Source organism: Mustela lutreola, chromosome 1, assembly GCF_030435805.1.
Source record: "Mustela lutreola isolate mMusLut2 chromosome 1, mMusLut2.pri, whole genome shotgun sequence".
NCBI lineage: Eukaryota > Metazoa > Chordata > Mammalia > Carnivora > Mustelidae > Mustela > Mustela lutreola.
In genome coordinates this window covers 69,646,021-69,658,783 of record NC_081290.1, presented here as the reverse complement: position 1 = coordinate 69,658,783, position 12,763 = coordinate 69,646,021, and the positions used below count along the sequence as shown (strand labels likewise).

At 40.1% G+C, this 12,763-nt stretch overlaps 1 protein-coding gene across 9 annotated transcripts in view; it reads right to left on the bottom strand.

The window, feature by feature from the left end:
* Positions 1 to 12,763, bottom strand: part of INPP4B (inositol polyphosphate-4-phosphatase type II B) — an 834,661-nt gene that overhangs the window by 526,059 nt on the left and 295,839 nt on the right. The window lies entirely within an intron of this gene.

Here is a 12,763-nt window from a genome sequence, read left to right as displayed (position 1 = left end):
CCATTCCTTGGATGGTTGGACGTGCATCTCATAGAGATGTGAATGAATGACCTGAGGAACTTAAGAAGGGGTAATAAGACATTAGGATGTAGAAGGCATGGGGCCTGTGGTAGTTCAGAATTCTTATTTGTTTACTTCCTGGTAACAACTTTTCCTGGCCTTGTCCCAGAGCCCTGAGATTTAAAAACAAATTCCAGATGAGTGAGGTGTTACCTTTCCTTTGGTTTCCATGTCAATAAACAGACCAGGCAACAACGCAGTATAGCGGCAGAAGGGAAAAGAGCATTTTAAAAGCCAGCTATATTTGAACCTGTTTTAACAGGATGGCAAATTCTTACTTTCTGAAAGAATTGGCCCTTTTTCTAAAATGAGGTGACTGAGGCTCCCAGGGGGTAAAGGACTTGTCCAGGGTGACACAATGGCAAGCCATTGCCTCTGATTAAAATGATCCAGTATTAGAATCCTACACTCCAAGGGGTGGTCATAGGTCAGGTTTTATCATCTCAGAGAGGAAACTGCTCCCCAGGTGGTACGCAGAGCAGAATCTGCTGTGCTTTCTTTCTCACTCTTTTCTGTAGTGGCAGAAGGAAGGTTTGCTTTGCTGCATAGTCTGGAAGACAAATTGGTATTCTCTGTAGAAACAGACAGGATGATTCATGCTGTGCAGTACGTAATTAAGGTGTGTGAACTGAAAATGAGCAAACCAAGATGTTAGTAATCTTAGTAGAAGAGTGGTTCAAGAGGGTAGCCTACCTCATTCTTTATTTCATCCTTTGAGGTAGGAAAGTCACCTTCTCTAAGATAAGGGGATGTACCTAGAATAGAAGTTATTTTCAAGTTTTTATCTCTCCTACCTCATGATCTCTCAGTTCTAGCACAAAAAAAGTATGTTCGTATATATGAATCTTTTATTTCATTGTCAAGAAACTAGGTTTTTCTCTTATCCTCTGTGCTTTGAAGTAGTTCATTCAATCCAAACTATTGAGGCTTTAAAACTTACTAGAGGACCAAACACTTCAAAGCCACATATTAAGACAACGTGGTTCCTTGCTTTCACAAAAGTTCACAGTCTAGTTGGAGAAACAGAGATGTAATTAAATTACATGGGTACTTACCTGACTGTGTCACTCTGGCTAACATGGTTAAATTTCATAATTCTAGTCTCCTCAAGAATAAAATTATAATAACATTTACCTTGCCAATTGTATTATGAGTATGAAAGAATCAATGATATAAATCATTGAGTAGTGTGTTTGGCATATATTAGGCATTTCTCCCCAATTAGAAAGTGCCAACATATGGGGTGCCTGGGTGGTTTAGTTGGTTAAGTATCTGGCTTCTGATTTTGGCTCAGGTCACAATCTCAGGGTTATGAGATGGAGCCCTGCCTTAGGCTCCATGCTGGGAATGGAGCCTGCTTAAAATTCTCTCTCTCTCCTCTCTCTGCCCCTACCCGGCCCTCCCTATAAACAAACAAACAAATAAATACATAAATACGTAAGATAAAATTTTTTAAAAAATTTAAAAAGTGACAACACAAATTTATAAGTGTTCCAATCAAGGTGACACCAAGTAGGAAAGACAAAGGAAAGAGGAAGCTATTCTTTCTACAAGTGGACATTCATTACTTTAGGACTACCTGTCCAATTTCCTTGGATAATCTCCCATCCACCATGCTCAGCCATGTGTTTCCGAAGGAGTTTATACATTTCAGTTCAAAGCTTCAGCAGAGTCTGGGTTACAAAGGGAGCCTAAATACTAAATTACAGTGCCTTAAAAAATGGAAAGAATTAGTGGGGCTTTTTCATTTTATGATTTCCTCTCTGAGATTGCACAGAAGTAAGAGGGAGGAGAGGAAGGAGGGTGGAAAGATAAGGCAGGAAGCTAGAATCCATCGTAAAAATGTCCAAGGGGCATTTTATGGCAAGGGTTGGCTAGTATAAAACATAGAACATCTCCTACCCACTTAAGCCCCCATGTTGCAAAACAAACTGAGGGTTGCTGGGGGGAGGGGGTTTGGGAGAACGGGGTGGGATTATGGACATTGGGGAGGGTATGTGCTTTGGTGAGTGCTGTGAAGTGTGTAAATCTGGTAATTCACAGACCTGTACCCCTGGGGATAAAAATATATGTTTATAAAAAATAAAAAAATTAAAAAAATAAAAAAATAAAAAAATAAAAGAACAGATACAAATAAAAAAAAAAAACATAGAACATCGCATTGCTTGTATTTAAGGATGTTCAGTCTTTTCCATCTCCTCAAACCTGTTATTATTCATCCTGTACACAACAGAATTGTGTATTTCTAATTATTCAGTTATTATTATTATTATTAATTTCTGACAAATGAGGCAAGTAGAGCTCTGTATCTGTGTTGACACAGAATGGAACTCTCACATTCAAGGATTGGTACATTGATCTGCAAACTAAATTCAGCTGAAGCAGAAGCTTCAGGGACATATAGCCAAGAGAATGTCCATGACACATGGCAAACTTCAAAAAGTTGGATGGCAAGAGACACAAGGATATGGAATAGTTATTTGAGCCAATTTTGTCTATGTTTGAGGAAAGAGATCCCCTGGCTGATGCTGGGGTTTTATTTTAAGTCCTTTTCAGGTTCTTTTGAACTCTGAGGCAATAGACAGTTTGAGTCCCTTGTTTAATTCCCTGCCCTGGTTCTGAACCAGCAGCATATAACAGCCAAACTGTGGGGGGACCATTTCAGAGGAGTAGCAATTGACTAAGCACCAACTAATTAGGTTATGGGGTTTCTACCACAAAGTCACAGGGAAGTTGTGAAACATTCTCTGAAATAATATAATTTAGGTGAGGAAGCTATTTAAGATCGAATGTTTGTGGCATCATACAATGCTATGTGAGCTCTGAGGAGCACACTGTTTACATCTCGTTGGGCATGTGCACCACCCAGAGATTCTGTTCAAATGAAGATTCTGAGGACCAAGTCTGGGATAGAGCCTGAGTTTCTGCATTCCTAACAGTCCACAGATTGTGTTGAGGCTCCTGGTCTGGGGTCCACACTCAGAGCAGCAAGGCTAAGTCACCTCATGAGATAACAGTAGAGGCACCTGACATTCATTAAATAAGTTAACCCCATCATAAATAACCTTCCTCGAAACTTGAAGTCCCTTGGGGAGCAAAAAGAATGTTCTTACTGGAACTCTGCACTGGAACTCAGCTATCAGAAGACAGTGTCAGAGAAATGAGATTCCTACAGCAGATTGGTAAGTAGAGGTTTTTGAACATTTGGCAGGCCTCCCATATTACTGAAACCCAGGGATCTGCCTGGAAAGTATAACACCAAGGACTAGAGAGAAATTAGAGAAGGAGCAACATTGACTTTCAGAGAAATATGCAGAGTATAAAGAATAAAACTAACAATTGCTACTATTTGTTTAATGTTTATCATCTGTCAGGCACAGGTTTAAGTATTTTATCATTTGATTCTTAATATCATGGTAACTCCATAAGGCAGGAATAATTGTTATCTTTATTTTAGAGATGAGGAAAATAAGACTCAGAAAGGGCAAATTACTTGCTCAAGGTCACACAGCTGTTTGAACATAGTCCTGCTTTACACTACATGCTCACAACCCCCTATGCTCCCTCCATCTTCAATCTCCACTGTTCCACTAAAACAAATTTTGTTATGGAGATCTCCATGAAGGTCTCCATGATTCAAGACATAATGGACATTTTTGGTCTTCTAAGGAACACTGGTTGCTCCAGACCCTCCTTCTTTCTCTGAGTATTATCTTCTGATTTTCAGAGCATCAACTCTCTTTGTTTCTGTTCCATTTCCCAAGAATTACTGTCAGTTTCTTTTCAGTATCCTTCTCCCTTATCAGGCCACTAAGGCTGGGATTCCTCAGGGCCAAGGCAGAGTCTCTCCTGTGTGCCTGCACTGTAGTTTCTTTCAATAGACAGTATTGACCATTATTTCTTGGATTATTACCTCTGCTCAGATGACTGCAGCTCTCCAGCCTCTCCCAAAGTCTAGACTCAAGTATCAAAGATGATGCCTTTATTTGTATGTCTGAAAGTTAGGTCAGATGCATTCTACAACTAAGCTCAAGATGGCTGCCTCCATCTTCTCTCTCCACACAACACCTTGTAGCAGAGGCTGCTGTCTGTGTCTTACCCATAGCCCTCTGGGTTTATTATTTCAGTTCCTACCCCCAACTTCCAACTTGCAACAGTTGCAATTCTTGTCTGAAGAAATGGAGCTCACTCTGACTCTTCCATATGGCAAGTAGAAGTGATAGAGAATTGATGTCCACCAGTCAGCTAATAACTGACAGGAGAAGGGCTTGGGCATAAATATCTCAGTTCCTTTTCTTTTCAGGTGGGATAACTCTGGGGGCACAGGTTCCATACTGGCTTCTAGAGTTACCTAACAGGAATGAACTATTATACTCCATAGTAAATTCCTTGAAAATATCTCTTGTATGACCTACCTCCCCTTCTCTGTCTCATTTGCTCACTTCCCCATTAGCATTTCCTGGGATCAACCCCCAAGCAAGCCACTCACCTTTAAACCTGTTTTGGGCTCTGCTGCTGAAGATCACACAAACATACACTTTCCACCTGATTTTCTTCAAGTCCTCCCTTCTCAATGAATGGGTGTACCATCATCCTAACTCCAATGGCTGAAAACCCAGGGTCATCTTTGACCCTTTCTGTTTCCTTATAGCCCAGATATACTATCAATAAAACCTACAAATTATATCTTTTCAATAGCTTCAAAGTGTCCACTGCTCCATCTCCTTTATCCCCTTCTATTCCAATAACCAGTCATTTCTCACTTGAAAAGGTAAAAAATCAAAACAAAAACCAAACAAAAAATACCTCTAACTGTCTTCCATACCCACCCTTGACACACCCCCCACACACACAAATCAGTGTACAGCAAGAATATTGTACAAACTTTCTCGTGTCACACTCCCCAAGTCCCCCCTACTTAAACACTTTGGTACCTTTTGGTGGCTTTTAGGTTAATGATAGACAAGCCTAACCAGAAGACAAGGCACTGAGGGATTTTTTTGCTTTCCTTTCCAGTTTCATTTTGCTTCAAACTAGCCCACACCCTGGGCTCCACCCAGTTTGAACTTCAAAACTATGCTTTTGTACTTTCAAACTCTCTAATGGATTTTAGTGAAGTGTGAAAACAATTTATTTGGTCAGGATCAGCATTTTATTTTAATGAAATGGGAGAAGAGAAACACATCAGTGTTACTTGTTAGAGTCCCCCTCCTCCAATTATATGTGTACTGTATCACGATGAAAAACCTATTTGTAACCAACTATCACACTCAGAAGAAGTTTGGAAAATCATTCCTTAAGCATACTGTGTTCTCTCCTGCCACTGAGCCTCAGCAGATGCTGGTCCCTCTGCCTGGAGAGCTTTGCCCTAATTCTTTGCCTGGGAATTTGTAGGCATCCTCCTAATATCAACTGCATCCGTGCTGGGCTTCTAAGGACCTGGTGAAAACCTCTCCTGCAGGAGAGGCACATAGGTGAGGAGAATTCTACCTACTCACTGGGGAGGATTAAAAGTGAAACCCATGAAGAATCAAAATATTAGGCTGCAGGATGGTTATCAACCATATTGAGGCAAAAAATGTCTGGGGGAGAGGGCAGATAGTGGAGCCTACAGAAGTTCCTAAAGCCATCTGACTGCAGTCATAGCTCTTACACAGGACATTCTGGCATACTGGGAAGGACAAATTGGAGCCTGAGAAAATAGGACAAAGATAGCATATTTAGAAAACTAGTCAGAAGCCCAGGTGAGAGCCAGTAGGCATATTTGTAAAGATAGAAGCCCTCGCGTGGAGAGGAGAGCAGACCAGAAAAATGTCAAGGAGGGAGAATCTGTAAGACTTAGTTACGATGCAGTCTATCTCATGTATTTATTAGACCCTAAAGAGTTGTAAATGGGCATTTTACAGTTGATTTAGTCTTCAGAGCCAACTTATTTGGGCGAGGGCCCTGAGGTTGCTTGAAAAAAAATTTTTTTAAACATTTCTGTTTCTGCTCACTGGCAGAAAGTACATATATTTATTTTTTCCTATTTGGTGAGAGAGGAGAGTTCTTAGCTGTAGGTGACCTGTGGAAGCACAGGACTGAGATGAGAGATGGGACAAATTTAAACCTCTTAGGTGTGGACAAGAAAACTGGGGCTCAGAGCTTCACTGGCTTGCAAGCCGGGAGTCCTAGCTGCAATCAGAACCCAGGACTTCAACAGCCAGAGGACGGCTTTGTCCATAAAGCCATGCATGGTCAAAGGTATAGTTCCTGAACAGCACCCGTGGGAGTCTCCTCTTTCCACACCAGCAAGACTAGGAGATTTTTCTGGTCCACCAAGTCAGTTCTCTTTCCCCTGCTGCCAAATGAGTTGGGACATCACCACATCCCACGGCCCCTCCAACACTAAGGCGGGTATTGCTGGGCTCCTTGACGCCAGACAGGAGTTCGACTTGTATGAAACTAAAGAAAACAGTCACCACTTTTGAAATGAGGACATGGATTACAGTTATGGTGACAGAAATAGGAAAAAGAGAAAAATGTTAGAGACAATGTGAAAAAAAGGTAAAAGAACTTAATGTCTGATAAGGTATGAGGGATAAGGAGAAAAGAACAAGTAAGGAAGAATGCAAGACTTGTAGACTGGGAAGAAAGCAGGTACTACTGACCAAATGGGGTCACCTGGGAAGGAGACATAGCCCAGGTCACAGAGAGAAAGACCATTAGCTCATAAGTTCATTTTGACAGGAGGGCAGGATATGCATGTGGAGATTTCCTGCTGATGTGTTATTTGGGGAAAATGTTTTATATCACCTGAGACAGTTTTATTTCCACTTTGAGTCAGAAAGGTGAGCTTAGCAGTTATAGCAAGAAGAATAAAGGCCTAAAGAGGTGCACAAATTGCCGAGGAAAGTATTGATTGCAGTTTTGATCATCTAAGCTGATACCTGGGAAATGTGCACTATCTCCCCATATATATAGGCAGGAGAGGAGAAACAGAGGGCCGAGATGGGCTCTTTCTTCTCTTTTCACTGATGTATCAAAACCAATACCACACAAAACTGCCCTGCTGTTACCACTGGGAGCCGGCAGCCAGACTCTGGTTTATACCCAGGGTATTTTTCACATAGCTGCTCAGCCTGAGAGAAGCTTTCAAAGAGGCTGCCTGGAGAAGTTGACGGTGCAAGGGGGGACATCTTCATAGGCACTCACAGCTGCTGACATCTCTGGAGGAAGGCTGGCAGTTTGCAGGGTAGGACTGCTGACAGAAAAAAATTGTAGGGGGTAGGTATAGTTGTGAAGAGAAGAAAACCAAGAAAGGGTTAAAGTTGGAGCTGAATTTAGGTTCAGATGTTAAGACTGACACAGACAAGAGGCAAAGAGGAAGAGTGTGTAAAGCTCTGCTACTTCCCAGAACTGCAATTTCTGTGAAAGTCAGACTCACCACAGAGAACTGAAGAGACACAAAGGTTTTGAAGTTCATCTAGTTCTCCCTCCCCCACCTCCCACAAACATACAGACCCACGCCTTCCACAGAGGAAGTGACTGAGCCAGAGGGGTCACATGACCTGCTGGTGGTCACACAGGCAGCTGTCAGTGGTAGGGTCTGGCTATACACTCAAGATTGCAGACACCTACTCAAGGGTTTTTTCTTAATGTCCACACTATATCACAAAACCTATCCTAGCTGGGTAAACATAAACCCCCAAACTGTGGAGAGTCATTATGGTATTTGACAAATAGAATAAATTATAAAGGTAGTGGTAGGAAATATCTATGATGAATAATAAGATGGAATTGATATAACTCACATGCCAAATAATATATAAAACTAGAATTGAAGTCCCCAACATAGGTCTATTAGAGATAGTAGTGTTCCCCACTGCACCATTCTCTAACATCTATTCCTTCAGAGCTCTGGTCTTGTCTGTGGGCTCAGTCCCTTACCTCCCTTCCTCAGTTCTGGTTCTTCTTCCAGAGCCATGAGGAATGCTGAACAGGTTGTGCAGCAACAACGTCAACACCATTTCTAACCTTTGTATTTGAAACATGCCTTCTCCAAGCTGGTGTGACCTCACTCCCCTGTGCTTCTACCTCTAAGACTCAACTTCCTTAGCAGGCTCTAGATCCATATCTCTAGTACCCACCAAGACAACCATAATTGCCCTTTTCAATCTTAAAATGTTGTTCCCGGTCTTTCATCCTGAATTCTACATGCTACACCTACACCTGTCACCTCACACTTCTGGAAGAGCCCATAGGCACTAAACATGGCACCAATCCTCTGTCATCTTCACAACCTTCACTCCCAAATTGCAAGACCATCCTGTGATCTCAGGCCACTCATTGCCTGTTCTGTCCCTTATGGCTTGCTATCCAGGCTGACCCTGCTCTGTCCTCTAGGTTCACAGCATTTATTTGACCTTGCCCCCTACCTTCCCTCCCCTCCCCATCTTCCAAAATTAATAGTCCTGGCCCAAATAAGACATTGACAACAATTTAAATTTGGCAACAGAAAATAAGGAAAGAAGAAAGATGATAGCTACATGTTGAGGAAATAGGGCTGCATCTAGAAACAAGTATTAATAATATACCTGAATATAAGGCCTAAAAGTGAAGAAATTATCCAATCTATAGGAACTATTCAGGCTAGACTAGGTTGCTGCTCTTAAAAAATTTACCTGGAAATCTCAGTGAAATAACATAAGAAAGTTTCATTCCCTCCTCCTCATAAATATGCAATGGGCGTTGAGAGGTGGTGGAGAATTTGCTCTATGTAAGAGTTGGAACCTGGGTTCAAGGAGGCCTCAGTTTCTTGAAGAATCATCACTAGGGACAACTTCCCCTCTTTGTTTTCTGGCAGCTGAAGGGAAACCCAAGGATCACAAGGGGGTTTTCATAGTCCTGACCTGGAATTAACACACATTACCTCCTCTCACTGCTCATTAGTTAGAGATGGGCCCATGTGCCTCCCATCTCCAAGGACTCAGAGCAGCCTTACTTCTCCGTGAAGCCCAAAGGAGGGGGGGAAGTTGAGACCCAGAATGCTAGTGGTGTCCAAGGCACAGTAAGTCTGTCATTGTGGCTCTCCAATTCTTGCAGTGGTTGGTTAGCTAAAGGGCAAAGGCCCTCACAGTTATGACAATGCTCCTCATATTTAGCTGACAAAAAGCAAACTTTTTTTTTGCAGTGAGATGTAAAGAAATGAATATGTTCTCACTGACTGATGAAATGACAGGATGTGTGTTAAGAGCCAGAGAGAACCTGAGGTAGCAGAGTGGTTATGCTGCCACCATTTTATTTTACTGTCTGTTTTTGCTTGTTTTATTTTTGTAACTTGAGAAGCATTTTTTTAATGTTAGTTTTTAATGTGTACCTTGTATTTAATAAACCAAGATTAAAAATGGAGCATTTACCTCTCATTTTTATGAGTAATTGCATGTAATATTTGAGAGCATAAAAAAATAAGGATGTCTTATTGAAAGCAACTTGTAATCTATAAAGAACTCCCCAAACTCAACACACACAAAACAGATAATCATGTCAAAAAATGGGCAAAAGACATGAACAGACACTCCTCCAAAGAAGTAATACAAATGGTTAACAGACCATGAAAAAATGTTCATCATCCCTAGCCATCAGGGAGATTCAAATCAAAACCACATTGAGATACCATCTTACACCAGTTAGAATGGCCAAAATCAACAAGACAGTAAACAACAAGTGTTGGAGAGGATGTGGAGAAAGGGGAACCCTCTTACACTATTGGTGGGAATTCAAGTTGGTGTAGCCGTTTGGAAAACAGTGTGGAGATTCCTTAAGAAATTAAAAACAGAGCTACCCTACGACTCTGCAATTGCACTACTGGGTATTTACCCCAAAGATACAAATGTAGTGAAAAGAAGGGCCACCTGTACCCCACTGTTCATAGCAGCAATGGCCACAGTTGCCAAACTATGGAAAGAACCAAGATGCCCTTCAATGGACGAATGGATAAAGAAGATAGGGTCCATATATACTATGGAGTATTATGCCTCCATCAGAAAGGATGAATACCCAACTTTTGTATCAACATGGACGGGACTGGAGAAGATTACACTGACTGAAATAAGTCAAGTAGAGAGAGTCAATTATCATATAGTTTCACTTACTTGTGGAGCATAAGGAATAATATGGAGGACATTAGGAGATGGAGAGGAGAAGTGAGTTGGGGAAAATCGGCAGGGGAGACAAACCATGAGAGACTGTGGACTCTGAGAAACAATTGAGAGGTTTGAAAGGGAGGGGATTGGAGGGATGGGTGAGCCTGGTAGTGGGTATTAAAGAGGGCATGTATTGCATGGAGCACTGGGTGTGGTGCATAAACATGAATTTTGGAACACTGAAAAAAATAAATTAAATTTTAAAAAACCCAAAATAAAACAAAAAATAAAGTGTATCCATCTCAACCAAAAAAAGAAAAAAGAAAAATGAAAGCAACTTGTAGTTTCTTCATATGGAGCAGGGTGCCAACTAGTAAAATCATACCTATCAGTTCATCAATATATTTTGTGGTTTAATTCTAGAGTGCCACCTGCACATTTTTACATATTGAAACTTTTAATCATAGTCCTTTATAACAAACCAAGGATAATTCAACACATGTATTAATTATGATACTAGTTTGCCTAGACCTAGAATTAACATTAAATGCTCAGTGCATAAACTGAACATTTTGCAAAAAGTACACCAAAATAATGAGAAAAGAAAGCTGCTGAATTACTCTTTATTATTGCTTCCTCTTGTTCCTCATATTACATGTTGAAAATGTTTTGAGTTATTTATTTACATTTAACTCACAGAGATAGCTTTTATACCCACTAAAATAAAGTTCACAGTAGGATTAGTGTGGCTGTCACTTTGCTCATCAGTTTTCCTGGAGACACCTGGGTGGTGTATGAGGAGTGGACTGCCCCCAGCATCCTCACTTCTCATAACATCACATCAGAGGACAAGCAGGAAATACAAGTAAAGAAATATCTTTTTCTTCTAACTTCACAAAATGGGGTTGATGCAGCACCATTTTCTTTGTGGAGATGACCCCAGAAGTGTGTTGACAACATTTAACCCTCAACATTGCAAGCCTGTAGTTTGCAAGACATCTTCTGAAAGCTCTTCTGCCACAGCCCTGTACCTCTTCTAAACACACCTAACCCCCCATGGGAATGACAGACTTGTCCTGTCCTCTCTTCTACAGCTGTGAGGACAGCCAGCCCTGTGTGTATGTGGCATTTAAGATCTTCCTAATCCTGAAAGCTCATAAATGCTGGTATTGATTTTCTAAAAAATCAGCCTCACACAGGTTAACAAAACCTTTACTCTCATTTTGCTAAAAACTGAAGTGATCCTTTTAATATCCTGCTTTTATATAGGGAATAGTTGCCAAACCAGAGAAAAATACTTAGGACAACCAAACTGAAATTCAACAGAATATATAAAGTAGAGCTAAACCCACTAATGGAATAACTCAGTTATTTGCAGAAGATATAAAATTTAAATTTTTTTTCATCAGGTCCACTAAAAGACAAATTTTCTTTTTAAATTACAAATCTCTACTCACTATTTTTTCTAAATATATTCTCTGGTGGATAAGAGTGCTTAAAAATGATATCTGAGATAAAATAAAAATATACTTCTGAAACAGAAATCAACTCACAAATTTTTTTTACTTGAATTGATACCCATTTTATAAATGGAAAAACTGAATGAGAAAATTCATATGACTGTTTCTAAAGTTGATTTGTGAATGGAACAAGAAATAGAATTCTTTCCCCCTAACTTTAATTCAAATGTCTGATTCAAGTTTTGTTGGCACTCTTCCTGTTCTAAAGATCTGTACCAACTAAAATGCTTATTTATGGACACATTGTAAGAAAGATTCTAACTAAAGTCTAAAAAACTTTTTTTTTTTCAAAAAGTTTCTATGTACATTTCAAATCTCTAGCATCATATCTAGGTTTCTTTTTTTTTTTTTTCCTCTTTTCTTTTTTTCCTTGAGATTCTCACAGGGGAAGAAAAGAGGGAAAGGGAGATTTCACCAGAGGATAGTTCTGACCTAGAATGAGGGAAGGAAGACATTTAACATGAAGAACATCAGAGACAGATGTTTAAAAAGGTGAGTAAGGGGATATGAATGTTATTTTGCATCATGTGGATGTAAAGAAAAAGTTACCAAGTTTTTTGTTGCTTGAACAAGGACAAGGATTTTCTTATAAGGCTCTGAAATGTTTTATAGTTGGAAAGTAATGTGAAAAACAATAACTTTTGGCACTAAATGATTGTTATCAGGCTCTCCACCTTCAATAAAAAGATACTTCTGTTCAATTTCCAATCACATCAAATTCTCATTATAAGCAGCTAAGTCCCATCTCTTCATGAGCCAGACTGTATCAAAAGTAGCAGCTTTATGCATTAAGTTTTGCAACGTACACTTACATCCCATATATCCCAGGTCACAAAGTAAATTCTATGATGTTTTCCCCTTGGTTAATGACAAGCTTTGATGCTAAGCTTCAGTGAGGCCACAAACAGGAAAGCAATGTGACCAAGGTGTCCTCAAAAATAAGAAAGAAATTATTATGTTGCTTCTTAGAAACAGAAATGTCCAGTTCCCAAGTGCTTGCATAAAATCCATTTTTGTGTTAAAGAAAAAATCAAAGACTGCTGAGAGTTTAATTCAGAA